Source organism: Panthera leo, chromosome B3 (assembly GCF_018350215.1).
Source record: "Panthera leo isolate Ple1 chromosome B3, P.leo_Ple1_pat1.1, whole genome shotgun sequence".
Taxonomy (NCBI): domain Eukaryota; kingdom Metazoa; phylum Chordata; class Mammalia; order Carnivora; family Felidae; genus Panthera; species Panthera leo.
The window spans coordinates 61295668-61310715 of NC_056684.1; the positions used below are offsets into that span (position 1 = coordinate 61295668).

General features: G+C 38.5%; 1 protein-coding gene across 1 annotated transcript in view; it reads right to left on the reverse strand.

Annotated features, from left to right (window-relative positions):
* MGA (MAX dimerization protein MGA) overlaps positions 1-15048 on the reverse strand; it is a 167899-nt gene that overhangs the window by 135146 nt on the left and 17705 nt on the right. The window lies entirely within an intron of this gene.

Consider the following 15048-nt stretch of genomic DNA (forward strand, 5'->3'; position numbering starts at 1 on the left):
TAGAAGACAAAGACTGAGAGGCCTAAGACTCTCACATTTTGGTCCTACAACACCAGAATCCTCAGCACCTTCTTGCTGTTTCAAACATTTTGATTTAGTAAGCTTTATATACTCTTTGAAAAAGCAAATGCCTTTCTCAAAACACTTTACTAACAATAAGCCATAGTTTTGTATAGCATTTTAAGTTTCTAAAGCATTTTAACATATACTTTCTTCATTTTTAACTCACATTCTCTATAAAACAGTCAAGGCAAGCATTAATATTCTTTTACAATAAGAAAACTAAAACCTAAGTTGTTCATTGATTATAAATCACATAGCTAAAAAGTGGCAATCAGGCATAATCACCTCCAAATTTTCTCTCTCCTAGTCCTATGTCCTCAGCCACTTATCTCCACCCTATCCATCTTAAAGGAAAAGGTATCTCTCCTTTCTAAAACTAGTTCCCTACCAGATCCTTAAGCCTAGAACCCTCAACTGCTCACAGAATCAACTAACTCCTTTTTCCAAACCACAATATCTCCCTATCCTGTAACTACATCTCCACATTCTATACATATGTTCAACTCTTCCCCTTAAAAAAAAAAAAAAAAAAAAAAAAAAAAAAAAAATCCTCAACTCTTCCTATCCCATAAGGTGTGACCCAATCTCTTTCCCTACCAAACCCTTAAGAGTTGTACTGCATTTTCATCTCTTCACTAAAATATTCCTTATTAAAGGTCACCAGTGATTTTCTAGTGGCCACATCCAATAACCGCTTTTCAGTTATTATCCTTAGGTGTTCAATCTTTGTCCTAAGCTAAATGACACTACTGATCACTCTACTCCTCCTAAAACTTGCATCACTCCTGGACTCTTGCTATGTCCCTCTCTCATTTTCCTACCACTGACTTCCTTTTTAACATCATTTGCAAATTACCTACCTGTTGGTTCTCTTCTGAGGCCCTCCCCATGGTCCCAGCCTTTTCTCTTTGGCTAAACACTCCCCCTGAACAATCTCTGCCACTTCCATGCCCTCAGTTTCTAACTATAAGCCTATGATTTCCTAAACTCTATGGTCTTAACACACCCTTTCATTCTTTGAGGAGAAAGCTAAAAGAAAACAAAAGTGAATATTTATCAAATCTCTGGGCAGGAAGAAGAAGGTAGAACCATTTTCTAAGCTTAGAAACAAAGAAAATACAGATTTGACTGCATTAAAAATTTTAAGTTCTGTAAACTAAGACAAACAACATGGAAAATAAAGAAACTATACACATATATACTAATTATATACATCCATAAATCTATAACTTTATAAGTAAATGGAAAAATAAAGAAGTTTAGAAAGCAAGCAAGCTATTTTTAATTTTATTAAGTTTATTTGAGAGAGAACAAGCAGGGGAGGAGCAGAGAAAAGAGGGAAAGAGAGAGAATCCCAAGCAGGATCGTGCTGATAGCATGGAACCCAATGGGGGCTCAAACTCACAAACTGTGAGATCATGACCTGAGCCAAAATCAAGAGTCCCATGCCCAACCGACTGGGCCGCCCAGGTGCCCCACTTTCATAAAATTTTAAAACTGTCTTTGAACCCCCCCAAATCAAGAATTAGTACTATTCTAGATACATTTCTAGTCATGTTCTAAAACTGCATTTGGCTTGTGTATATGCATGCATGCGCATGCAAGTGTGGTCTTATAACTTTGACAACCAGCAAGCAGATAGATCTCGTCTACGTGGACTATCTGCAGATTTTTTTAGTAGTCACAAGAACAAAGGTAACCAATATACAGAGCTTGTCTGGTGAATCCTCATTCTATGTTTTCTGGACAAACACACACAGTTCATGGTAAGAAACATTCCTTATTCCCTTGGCCCAAACATTGCTGAGCCTGGTGTCAATGCACACATCTGGAGTTCCCATCTCCTCCAAGGCAAATTTATGGGTCTTTTTCAGGGTCCAAAGGGCACACTTTTTTTTAATTTTTTAATTTTTATTTTTTTTAGAGAGAGCATGAGCAAGGGAGAAAGGGATAGGGGGACAGAGAGAATCTTAAGCAGACTCCATGCTCACTGCAGATCCCAAGGGCATACTTCTTGAAGTCTACTCCATGAATGCACTTGTTAATGGTGATAATGCATTCTCTGGTCACAACTTCATTGATGGCAGAATGGCCCTTCTTATTCTCACCACCATTCCTTGCAGGAGCCATTGTGCCAGCCCCCGTCAGAAAGGAAGAGCATGAGGTATTATTGCATTAACTTTTTAAATAACATTATGCTATGTTCTTAACACTCGAGAGTCACCTCTACCACATGTGAGGCACTTTTATAGGTACCAGAGGATACAAGAGTCTACAAAATAGATAAAAGTCACTGTCCTGCCCACTGTTTATACAGGATTCTAGTCTGGGGATAGGGAGAAGAGACAAATAAAATTAAATAAAAAATATATATGTTAAATGGTGACTAAGTGCTATGGAAATGATGTAGGAAAAGGAGATTAGCAGCATTGCAAAGGGTCATAAGGTTAAACATTGTGGTTAAGGACTCACTGAGAAGGTGACATTTAAATAAAGAAGAGAATAAGCCATATTTCAGAGAATATTCCAGGCAAAGGCCTGCAGATGGAGGCTTTCCCAGAGTGTTTGAGGGATAACAAGGAAGCATTAAGGCTAAAGAACAGTGTTAGAGAGGAACAACAATTGAAAATGAGATCACACATATTTTCTGAGTATGCTAAACCACAAGGCTTAACTGCCCTCTAATTCTAAGCCATTTCTGTAAGCTATTCACACACACAATTAATAAATTAAGTCAAGACAGGGTAACCACAGCTTGACTACCGTGTGACTGCTTGCTCCAAGGGGGTGATTTGGAGGTAGAAAAAGGTCAGAATTCAGTTTTGGACAAATTTAAAATCCTATTAGACATCCAACTGGAGATATTGGGTAGGTAACTGAATACAAGAGTCCAGATTTAGGAGAAAAGGCCAAACCTGAAGATACAAATTCAAAAGTCGTTTGTGTAAGAGACTAAATAAGCTGAGGAAATAAAGTTTTCTTATTTTGAATTTATTTTTTCTGTAGTTTTTCTTTTCTTTTTTTATTTGTTTAGAGAGAGAGAAAGCACACAAGCAGGGTAGGCAGAGAGAGAGAAAGAGACAGGGAGGGAAGGAGGGAGGGGGGGAGAGAGAGAGAGAGAGAGAGAGAAAGAGAATTCCAAGCAGTGGAAGCCCTGTGGAGCCCTACTAAGGACTCTATGTATTCACCATGAGACCGTGACCTGAGCTGAAATTGAGTCTGACACTAGTGACTGAGCCACTCAGGCACCCCTCTTTCTATTTTTTTCTTTTCAAATTTTTATTTCAATTCTACTTAGTTGGGACGCCTGGGTGGCTCGGTCAGTTGGGCATCCGACTTAGGCTCAGGTCATGATCTTGTGGTCTGTACATTCAAGCCCCACATCGGGCTTTGTGCTGACAGCTCAGGGCCTGGGGCCTGCTTTGGATTCTATGTCTCCCTCTCTCTCTGCCCCATCCCTGCTCATGCTCTCTCTCAAAAATAAATGATAAAAAAATAATAATAAGTAAATAAATTCTACTTAGTTAACATACGTGCAATAATGGTTTCAGGAGTAGAATTCAGTGATTCATCACTTACATACAATACCAGTGCTCATCATAACAAATGCCCTATCAATTCTCGGTAGGAAATAAAGAATTTTTTTTTAATTTATTTCTTTTTAGGTTATTTAGAGACAGAGGCAGAGAGAGAGCGCACGTGCACACGTGCATGAGGGGGAAGGGGCAGAGAGAGAGAGGGGGAGAGAGAGAATCTCAAGCAGGCTCTATGCAGTCAGCATAGAAACTGACTCAGGGCTCGATATAACAAACTCCAGATCAAGACCTGAGATGAAACCAACAGTCAGACATTCAACCAACTAAGCCACCCAGGTGCCCCAAAATAAAGTTGTTGTTGTTTTTTTTAAGATGATAATCAAGGTGTGAGCCCTGAGCATTCTAACATTGAAAGGAGGGAGGTAAGGAAGAACTAGCACACAGCAAGAAGGACAGACCCTGAGACAAGAGTAGAACTAGGAGAATGTGATGTCCTGGAAAAGCAAGTGGGAAAATGGTTAGGTTCAAGAACAAGAAAGTAATTAACTGTGGCAAAGCTGCTAACAGACCATGTGGAATGAGGAATGACTGATGGATTTAGCAATGTAGAGATAAATGGTCACAAAGTAGAACTCTACAGGAGCAGTGGGGACAAAAGCCTAACGGAATTTAAGAAAAAATGTAAGGAGATTAACTGTAGACACAAGACAAGAGTTTCACTCTAATTAAACACACATTTCTTGGGACACCTGGGTGACTCAGTCAGTTAAGCATCCAATTGCAGCTCAGGTCATGATCTCACGAATTCTAGCCCTGTGTCAGGCTCTGTGCTGACAGTTCAGAGCCTGGAGCCTGCTTCAGATTCTGTGTCTCCCTTTCTCTCTGACCCTTCCCCACTCACACCCTGTTTCTCCTTATCAAAAATAAACATTTAAAAAAATTTTTTTTCATTTTTTTGGGGGCACCTGGGTGGCTCAGTTGGTTAAGTGTCCGACTTGGCTCATGTCATGATCTCACAGTTGGTGGGTTCAAGCCCCGCATCGGGCTCTGTGCTGACAGTGCGGAGCCTGTATGGAATTTTGTCTCCCTCATCTCTGCCCTTCCTCCACTTGTGCTATCTCTGTCTCTCTCAAAATAAATAATCTTAAAAAAAAAATCTTTATAAAAAATAAAATGTGAAGGGGTACCTACATGGCTCAGTTGGTTAAGCATCCTACTCTTAGTAGCAATTCAGGTTATGATTTCACAGTTTGGTTCTTGGGATCGAACCCCGACTCAGGATCTGCGTGGGATTCTCTCTCTGCTCCTCCCCACTCATGTGTTCTTGCTAGCTCTCTCTCAAAATAAATAAATAAACTTTAACAAAAATAAAAACGTTTAAGATAAACACTATAGATCTCTAGAAAGGAATACACCGAAATGTTAAAGCAGTGGTTATATTACAGCATTGTGCGATTAAAGCTGACTTCAATTTTCTTATAATATTCCTACATTCTTCAAATGTTCAACAGTAAACACGTACAGTTTTACTTAATAGTTCTTTAAATGTTCATATCCTCCAACCAAGAAGCTATATCTAAGTATTGCTCCTAAGGAAACACCCTGAAACTTAAAGTTTTACGCACCAAAAAAAATTTAATTTTTTTTAATCTTTATTTTAACATAGGCTCCACACTCATTGTGGGGCTTGCATGCACAACCCCAAGATCAAGAGTTACATACTCTACTGACTGAACCAGCCAGGTACCCCAGGCACCAAAATTTTTATTATGGTTTACCAAAACAGTAATATTAACACCCAAGTTTCCAATAGTAGGGAATAGTAAAAGTTTAAGGTATGTTTCCTCAATTTAGAAGGATGTTGGTTAACTGGAAAATGCTTATATTAAAGTGTTAACTGAATAGGGGCACCTGGGTGGCTAAGTTACTTAAGCATCCAACTCTTGGTCTCAGCTCAGGTCATGATCTCATGGTTCATAGGATTGAGCCCTACATTGGGCCCTGTGATGACAGCATAGATCCTGCTTAGGATAGAACCTCTCTCCCTCTATCTGCTCCTCCCCTCTCTCTCTAAAAAAGTTAACTTTAATGTTTAAAATGTTAACTGAATGTTAATAAAAACTGAACACACAGTGGACTAGTCAGATGTGCTTCTCTCTTTGCCCACCTAATCTCCTCTAAAACAACAGCAAAATTATTTTCAAAAGGGAAAAAGATGGGGCACCTGGGTGGTGCAGTTGGTTAGGCATGCACTATTGATTTCAGCTCAGGTCATAATCTTGAACATGAGTTCAAGCCCCGCATTGGGCTCTGCACTGATCATGAAGAGCCTGATTGGTATTCTCTCTCTCCCTCTACCACTCTCCCTCTCCCTATCTCTCTCTCACTCAAAATAAATAAATAAACTTTAAAAAGGGGGGGGGGGGGGAGAGGTGACAATGAAGACTAAAGAAAGATAAAGAAGAGACAAAGGATTATTAAAGGACACAACAAATGATGTCAACAAGTCTTGTAATGTAGAAAAATGTTCCAGTGATTAGCAGAACAGAGGAAGAGACAAATTAAATGCCTGGCAAGGGGGGTACCAAAAATGAACAAGCCATTTTACCCGATTGAATAAATGTTTGAAAGCAACTGACCATTCACATTCTTTCATTTCACAAATGTTTCCTAAGTGCCTACTAGGCGCCAGATTCTGTAATATGCATAGAGTATAAAAAGTGAAAAAGTTCTTTAAGGAGTTCACCTCCTTATCATCTAGATTTCCATTCTGAAGTTTGTAAGCTTAGGCTAACATTTTGCCTGTCACTTAAACATATACTGTCAGGAAGACAGAAGAAATTTTGCATTGAGCACACCAACTCTTTCTAGCTAATTCCAAAAAGTGATACCAAATGTCACTGCACACTTCCTCTGGAGGTACACAATTATAATTGCTCAGATTACCAGATGTGTTTGGCAACCCTTACAATGACTCCGTACTTAGATTAAAAATGTAACTATTGGGTGCCTGGGTGGCTCAGTTGGTTGAGTGTCTGACTTTGGCTCAGATCATGATCTCACTGTCTTTGAGTTCAAGCCCCACATTGGGTCTGGTGCTGACAGCTCAGAGCCTGGAGCCTTCTTCAAATTGTGTCTCCCTCTCTCTCTGCCCCTCCCCACTCTCTGTTTCTCTCAAAAATAAATAAACATTAAAAACAATTTTTTTAATGTAGCTATTAACACATTATTCAGTGCTTTTAGTGTTAACTGCTTTGGGCTTTCATGTTTCTAGAGATATTTATGAGGTATTTCTTTTTCTATTTTTAAAGAGAATGAGTTTTTTTCTGTTTATTTATTTATTTGATAGACAGGTGCAGAGACAGAGGAGAGAGAGAATCTTGCAGGCTCCACACTGCCAGCGCAGAACCCAACGTGGGGCCTGATCCCACAAACCTCGAGACCATGACAGTAGCCAACATCAAGAGTACAATGTTCAAAATCAAGAGTATGATGCTCAACTGACTGAGCCACCCAGGAGCCCCTATGACGTATTTCTTTTAGAGAAAAATTAAAACTTGATATTCTATCTTATGCAAAAGTCTAACTGACTTCACTCATCTTTTTTATTTTTTTTTTTTTAATGTTTATTTATTTTTGAGACAGAGAGAGACAGAGCGTGAGTGGGGGAGGGGCAGAGAGAGAGGGAGACACAGAATCTGAAACAGGCTCCAGGCTCTGAGCTGTCAGCACAGAGCCCGATGCGGGGCTCGAACCCACAAACCGTAAGATCATGACCTGAGCCGAAGTTGGACGCTTAACCGACTGAGCCACCCAGGCGCCCCTTGACTCATCTTTTTATCAGGTGAACCACAGCAGAAAATATTTCCATTCACAGTGACCATGAGGTTATGGGACTGCTAAAGTGAGCAAGTGAAGGGCTTACGTTAGTATCATTAAAGTCCATCTGCATCAACAAACTGGAGAAAGCAAATAGAGGTTAAAAGCAAGGTGACCACTATTAAGCATACCCCTGGTCAAAACTGGAAAATATAATAAAAATACCTCCTACTGGGAGAAAAAACAAGGAAAACAAATACAATGATAATTTTCATCTTCCAGATAGAGATTATGTAACATTTGGATAATTTATAATGGTGTTCATATCATAAAAAAATATCTACATGAAAAATTAGAGCCCGTCATCCCAACTAAGTGGCTTCCTATATTATAACTTAATAGTTAATGACAATCTTCTAATAACAAGGTAGTTACTACTACTATTTATATCAACATGCGATAAACTAAGTGGTAGTGATATATTATCAAGAGCCTTTGCTTATACCCAGAAGACAACTGAGAGATTTACTAGATTTACTAGATTTACTAGATTTAAAAATTTACTAGATTTAAAAACCCTGGTACAGGGTTGCCTGGGTGGCTCAGTCGGTTAAGCGTCCGACTTTGGCTCAGGTCATGATCTAACAGTTCATCACGAGTCTGAGCCCCACATCAGGATCTCTGCTGTCAGCACAGAGCCTGCTTGGGATTCTCTCCTTCCCTCTCTCTCTGCCCTTCCCCAGCTCACATGCACTCTCTCTCCCTCTCAAAATAAACTTAAAAAAAAAAAAAAAAAAAAAAAGTGGTAGTACACATGATCATGGATGAGAAGAACACTGTTAAAATGTCCTTACCATCCAAAGCAATCTACAGACTCATGCAATTCCTGTCAAAATACTAGTAATCAAAACCACAATGAGATATTTACCACTTCATACCCATTAAGACTATAATCAAAGAAACAGAAAATAATTTGCTTGCGTTGGCAAGGAAGTGGAGCAATTCTAGAACCTTGTGCATAGCAAATGGGAATATAAGATGGTACAGTTACTGTGGAAAACAATTGGTGATTCCTCAAAAAGTTAAACAAAGAATTACCAAATTATCCAGCAATTCCATTTCTGAGCGTGTACCTAAAAGAACTGAATGCAGGAACTCAGACACTTCTACTGCAATGTTCATAACAATATTATTCACAGTAGCCAAAAGGTGGAAACCACCCAAATGTCCACTGATGAATACATACACAAAATGTGGTATATCCATACAATGGAATATATTCAGCTTTAAAAAGGAAGAAAATTCTAACACGTGCTACAACAGAAATGAATCTTGAAGACATTATGCTTAGTAAAATGAGCTTGGGGCAAAAAAGGACAAATATTTTATATGATTCAATTTATATGAGATACCCAGCAAAGTCAAATTCATGGAGACAGAAAACAGAATGGTAATTGCCAAGACCTAGAAAAAAAGAGAATGGAAAATTAGTGGTTTTAATGGTCACAGAGTTTCAGTTTGGACAGATAAAACAGCTCTGGAGACAGATGGTAGTGATGCACAATGATGTAAATATTTTATGTACTATTAAAAATGGTTAAATTGGTAAATTTTATGTTTATCTACCACCAAAAATAAAGAAGAACTGTAGGTAAAATTTTAGTAAAATTGTGAAGATAAGGACTTTATCCTCTCCTTTGAAAAGAATCTGGTATAAGGATCAGCTAAAGTTAAATAACCTTTGTAAAGAATGAATAAACCATACTGCTGCAAATTAACTCACCCACCTCAAAGAATGATCCTGTATGTTTCTGAAATTTTATTTCAATACAAAGTTTGTTAAATAAATGAATTCTTTTCATCTAACCTGTGTCCATTAACTGTCCTGATTTTCTTTTTATATATACATATATGTTTATTTATTTATTTTGAAAGAAGAAGGAGAGGGAGAGAGAGAATCCCAAGCAGGATCCACCCTGTCAGTACAAAGCCCAAAACTCAAAAACCGTAAGATCATGACCCGAGCCGAAATCAAGAGCCAGGCAGTCAAGCAGCTGAGCCACCCAGGTGCCCCTTCCTCATGCTTTTTTATAATGTTGATCTATTTTGAGTGAGAGAGGTGTCCTGATTTTCAAGATAACCCACACAGTGGTCTCAAAAAGTCCCTTCATCTTTTATTTCCCATCATTTCCTGCCATAAATACTCCCCTCCGATCATACTTTATACTGATCTTGCTCAGTAGGTTAAGCAACCAACTCTTGATTTCGGCTCAGGCAGTGATCTCAAGATTCATAATAAGCTCAAACCCTGCATCAAGCTCTGCACCAGCAGCATGGAGCCTGCTTAAGATTCTCTCTTCTCTCTCTCTCTCTCTCTCTGTCTCTGTCTCTCTCTCTCTCTGGGCCCTGGGTAGCTCACTTTGTTAACTGTCTGACTTTGGCTCAGGTCATGATCTCACAGTTCTTGAGTTTGAGCCCCTATCAGGCTTTCTGCTGTCAGCACAAAGCCTGCTTCAGATCTTCTGTCCCCCCTCTCTCTGCCCTCCCGTTTCTGTGCTCTCTCGCTCTCTCTCTCAAAATAAACATTAAAAATTTTTTAAGAAAAAATAATTTAAAAAATGTTTAATGATTTGTTTAATGTTTATTTATTTTTGAGACAGAGCATGAGGGGGGAGGGGCAGAGAGAGAGGGAGACACAGAAGCTAAAGCAGGCTCCAGGCTCCAAGCTGTCAGCAGAGACCCAACCCAGAGCTTGAACTCATGAACTGCGAGATCACGACCTGAGCCGAAGTCGGAGGCTTAACCAGTGCACTGAGCTACCCAGGCACCCCAAAAATAATTTTAAAAATTAAAAGAATATGCTCAGTAAAAAAAATATGCCAGGCAAACTCTTTCTTTAAAACCAAGTAATGATTTTATACTATGGTGATAGCAAAAAACAATGAAGCAATAAGGGAGGTTGCTTTAAACCTGGTTATCAGGAAAGACCTGAGAGGTGATTTAAATTGTGAACTGAATGACAGGAAGGAACCAGACTTAGAGAAGAACACTCAAGGCAAAGAGAAGGTAAGTCCAAAAGGCACTGAAGTGAAGACAAACAGCCCATTCAAAGAAAAGAAACAGCTTATGTGGCTACACCTTAGAGAATGAAAGGAAAGGTGGCAGGAGGTAAGGTTGCAGAGATAGGGAAAGGTAAGATCATGTAGCATGTTGTAGACCACAGTAAGGAATCTGAATTTTAGAAGCCATATTTTAACTATCTCATCTCTGTGCTTTAATTTCCACTCTCACTTCTTTTTTTGGGGGGGTGGGATCTTAAGTTTTTGTGTTCTTTTTTTAATGTTTATTTATTTTTGAGATAGGAGAAGGAGAGATGGTGAGCAGGGAAGGAGCAGAGAGAAAGGGAGACAGAGAATCCCAAAAGGTTCCCCACTATAAGAGAAGAGACCTACTTGAGGCTCAAACTCCCGAACCATGAGATCATGACCTGAGCCAAAATCAAGAGTCAAACCCTTAACCGAATGAGCCACCCAGGAGCCCCTCCATTCTCACTTCTCAATTTCAGCCCTTACTGCCTCACTTCAGGACTATACCACTATAATAATCTCCTAAATCTTCTTCCTAATTTTAGCTTCTTCCCACTCTAAGCCATTCTTATCACCACAGCAAAATCAAACATTTTTATAAAAGCAGTGTTACGCATTATCACTCTTCTGATCAAAAACCTTCCAAGGGCAACAAGATAAAAATACCCATTCCTTAGTCAGAAGCTCAAAGTTCCCTGTAACAGTGCCTTAATGCTCTCCCCTTCTCTAACTGTACCTTCTATCACACCCCTAAACAAAATCTCATTCTAGCCAAACTGCTCCCTGACACTACATGTGTTTCCCACCATATGACCTTAGTTCACAGCATTCATTCTTCCACCTCCCCAAATGTCATACCCTTGACTCTTCTCTAAATCACCATTTTTTTCTGCAAAGTTCTACCTAAGTAGGGAGCAAGAAAGAAGAAAATTCCCACTGAGGAAATAACAAGAAGAAAGGCACAGAAGCTTGAATGTGTACATGATAATCACACACACATAAAAATAGTGTCTATGACTAGGTAAAGAAGACATGGCGAGATAATAGGAGATAAAGCCATTCAGCAGGCGGGGTAAGAATGCTGTGACCTTATGCAAATTATTTAACTTCTCTGGCCTTCAGTTTCTTCATGTGCAGAAAGAAAGCAGTAACAGTGCTCACGTCACAGTATTGTGGCAATTTATTCACTCACTCAGCAAACATTTCCTGAGCACTTACTCTGTATGCCAGCATTGTTCTATGAGATGTAGAAACAGCAGTGAACAAGACAAACAAAAATCTCTGCCCTGTGGTACTTAAATGTTAATAAAGGAAACATCAAACAAGCAAAATAAATATATGATATGTTATCTAGTAATAAATGCTACAGAAAACAAAATAGAAAAGAGGGAAAGGGAAAAAAAGCAATATTTGAATCAAGACATAGAAGAATTGAGGAAACAAGCCATGCAGGTCCAGACAGAAGACATCAGAAATGAAAGGGCATGATCAAGGAAAAACAAGGAGGCTAAGGAGATGGGCAGAGTAGAGGGTAAATGGTAAAAGATGGAGGTCAGAGAAGTTAAGAGGGGACCAGGTCAACATAGAACCCTACAGGCCACTGCAAAGATTTTAGCTTTCATTTTGCTAGAAATAGGAAGCCATTGGAGGGTTTTCAGCATGACATAACCTGACTTAACAGCATTTTAACAGCCATCTCTGATTTAACAGCACCTGTCTAGCTGCTATTTTAAAATTATACTATAAGAAACCAAGGTCAGGACGAAGAGACCACTTAGGAAATTAAATTAGATAATGGCACTTAACACAATGCCTGGCATAGAAGTAGGTTATTTTTCCAGGAATGGGGATGAATTTCTCACACCTTTGGACCAAACACTAGTAAAATAACCAGCTGAATTTAAAGCTGCTGACGTTTGAGTGTAAGGCAAATGTATCTCATAATCTTAAGCTCATCAAAATTAAAACCTTTTGTTTAAGTTTATTTACTTCTTTTTGAGAAAACGAGCGAGCTAGCAAGAGAGGCAAAGACAAAATCCCAAGCAGGCGCCGCGCTACTAGCGCAGAGTCCCACGCAGGGCTCAAACTCACAAACCATGAGACGATGTCCCAAGCCAAAATCAAGAGACAGATGCTTAACCAAATGAGCCACCCAGGTGCCCCAGAATAAAAATGTTTAAATGACAGACGCTTTTTATGATTCCCTATTTCCCATAAAGACAATGCAGAAGTCTGATCTTATCCACATTTACCAGCATGCCACTCTAAAGGCAAATGTCATTAAAAAAAAAAAAAAAAAAAAAATTTAAGGAGAATTTTAGGAAATAAAGTATGCTTCTATATAAAAATATTTCAGCTTAACCGACTGAACCACCCAAGTGCTCCAATAAGTTAATATTATTGATCAGTGAAGTATTTCCGTTTTCCCTCAGCTTATTAGATTCCTTGGGATTACATATTGCTATAACTTTCTGACTATGCCACCTAATCACTGACATAATTGTTTTAAATACATCAAACTTAATCATAGCATTGGTAATTTTTATGCATATTATTAATTCAGAGGTTTTCCATTCCATTAATGTTACCTCCAAGAAAAATAACCTGCTCAAATGAGTTATTTAAAAATATTGTTATCAGTAGTAAATAAATATGTTCAAAAAAATAAAAATATTTCAATCTGGAAAAATCTGCTATTTCAAATGGCACCAATATTGGGTTACCTCTATTGATCTAATTATCTTAAATTCTCAGAGGCAATATAAAATGCTGGGTGCAAGAACTGGCACTATTTAAAATAAAAAGGCAGTTATAACACCTTAAAACAACTGAAAAGTAATGTCCAGTGCTGAAAAGCTTTCATTTTGAAAATATATATACACTTAACATCTTGGAAAACACTATGATTGACATTAACACAAATAATCCTGGTAAGAGGTCACCCAGCGGGGAGAAAGGTACACGTGTACTCTGACCTCTCTAACTCAGGGAGTACAACTTGAGACCAAATTCTATGTGACTCTTATTTTCTCTATTTTCCCTAGAGAGAAAGGGCTCAGGGCTACAGGACTATCCCATTCCCATTCCTTTACCTTAAAATCTTCTAGTAACAAACACTTCAAGCTATCCCGGACTTTGTCTATGAAATCAAAACTCCACCAAAAAAAAAAAAAAAAAAAGACTCCACACCATAGGAATCCTGCCAAAACCACTGAAAAAGGCATTTCAGTTTGTAAAATGATGATTACATCACCATTTAGTAAGTGCTTACTATATGCCAAGCATTGTTTTTAGCACTTTACATTCTTAATCTCATTAATCTTCAGAAAAGCCTGAGGTAGATTTTATTATCCCTATTGTACTGATAAGGAAAGTGATGAGAATTTAAGCAACCTGTTAAGAGGCATTCAGAAGGGGGGGCGAGAGGGGGGTGGTGCGCCTGGGTGGCTCAATGGATTAAGCATCCAACTCTTGATTTCGGCTCAGGTTATGATCTCAAAGTCATGAAATTGAGCCCCTCGTAGGTCTATGGGTGCGACGACAGTCTACGGAGCCTGCTAAGGATTCTCTCTCCCTCTCTCTCTGCCCCTCCCCTCTCAAAATTAATAAATAAAAACTTCAAAAATTCTGAAAGAAAATGACTTCCAACCTAGATTTCTATTATTCTATCTTCATGAATGGTAAAGGTCTATGATCAGGGTCATCAAACTACTTGGCCTAGTGTTTGTTTGTTGGTTAGTTGGTCTAATGTTTGTTTTTGTAAATAGTCTTACTGAAACACAGCCATGTTCATTCATTTATGTATCACCTATGGGTGCTTTTCTGATACAAGAGAACAGCTGAAATGTTGAGGCACAGACCCTCTAGCCCATAAAGCCTAAAATATTTACTATCTGGTCCTTTACAAAAAAAATTTGCCAACCCCTAGTCTATGAATATAAAAATCAATGACAACCAGGAAAATGGAGGGCCTATAGGAGTTGACAAGAATTTGAATATAATGTTGGGAAATCAGAATAAGACTATAATTCGCATTTTCCTGGGGGAAAAAACAGGTTTGCAATGTCACTTGAAGACAGTGCCCAAGAGATCAGTTTCTGATTTTTATCCAGGTACTTACCTCCTGCCTTTTCAGGAATTCTGAAGAAGGCCCCTAGGAAACATATAGTCATCATTAAATTATTTGGAGAATAATTGTAAAATGTGTAAATTTCCAGAGGTTTTATTTCTTTTATTCTCTGGCTACCCATCTTTTGAATTTTTTTTTTTTTTAAGTAAGCTCTATGTCCAATATGGGGCTCAAACTCACAATCTCAAGATCAAGAGTTACATGCTCTACCGACTGAGCCAGCCAGGCACTCCAAATGTTCTACTACTTATTACCACTTCTAGTGAAAGTGAACAGGGAAGACAAAAATACATGAAAGGCAAGCTGGCCAGTTCTAGTGTATCAGCAAGTAAACACACTGGGGAAAGAGTTAGCAATTCTTATAAAATGTATTAGGAAAACTAAATTTTTTCTCTTAAAGATTTTATTTTCAAGT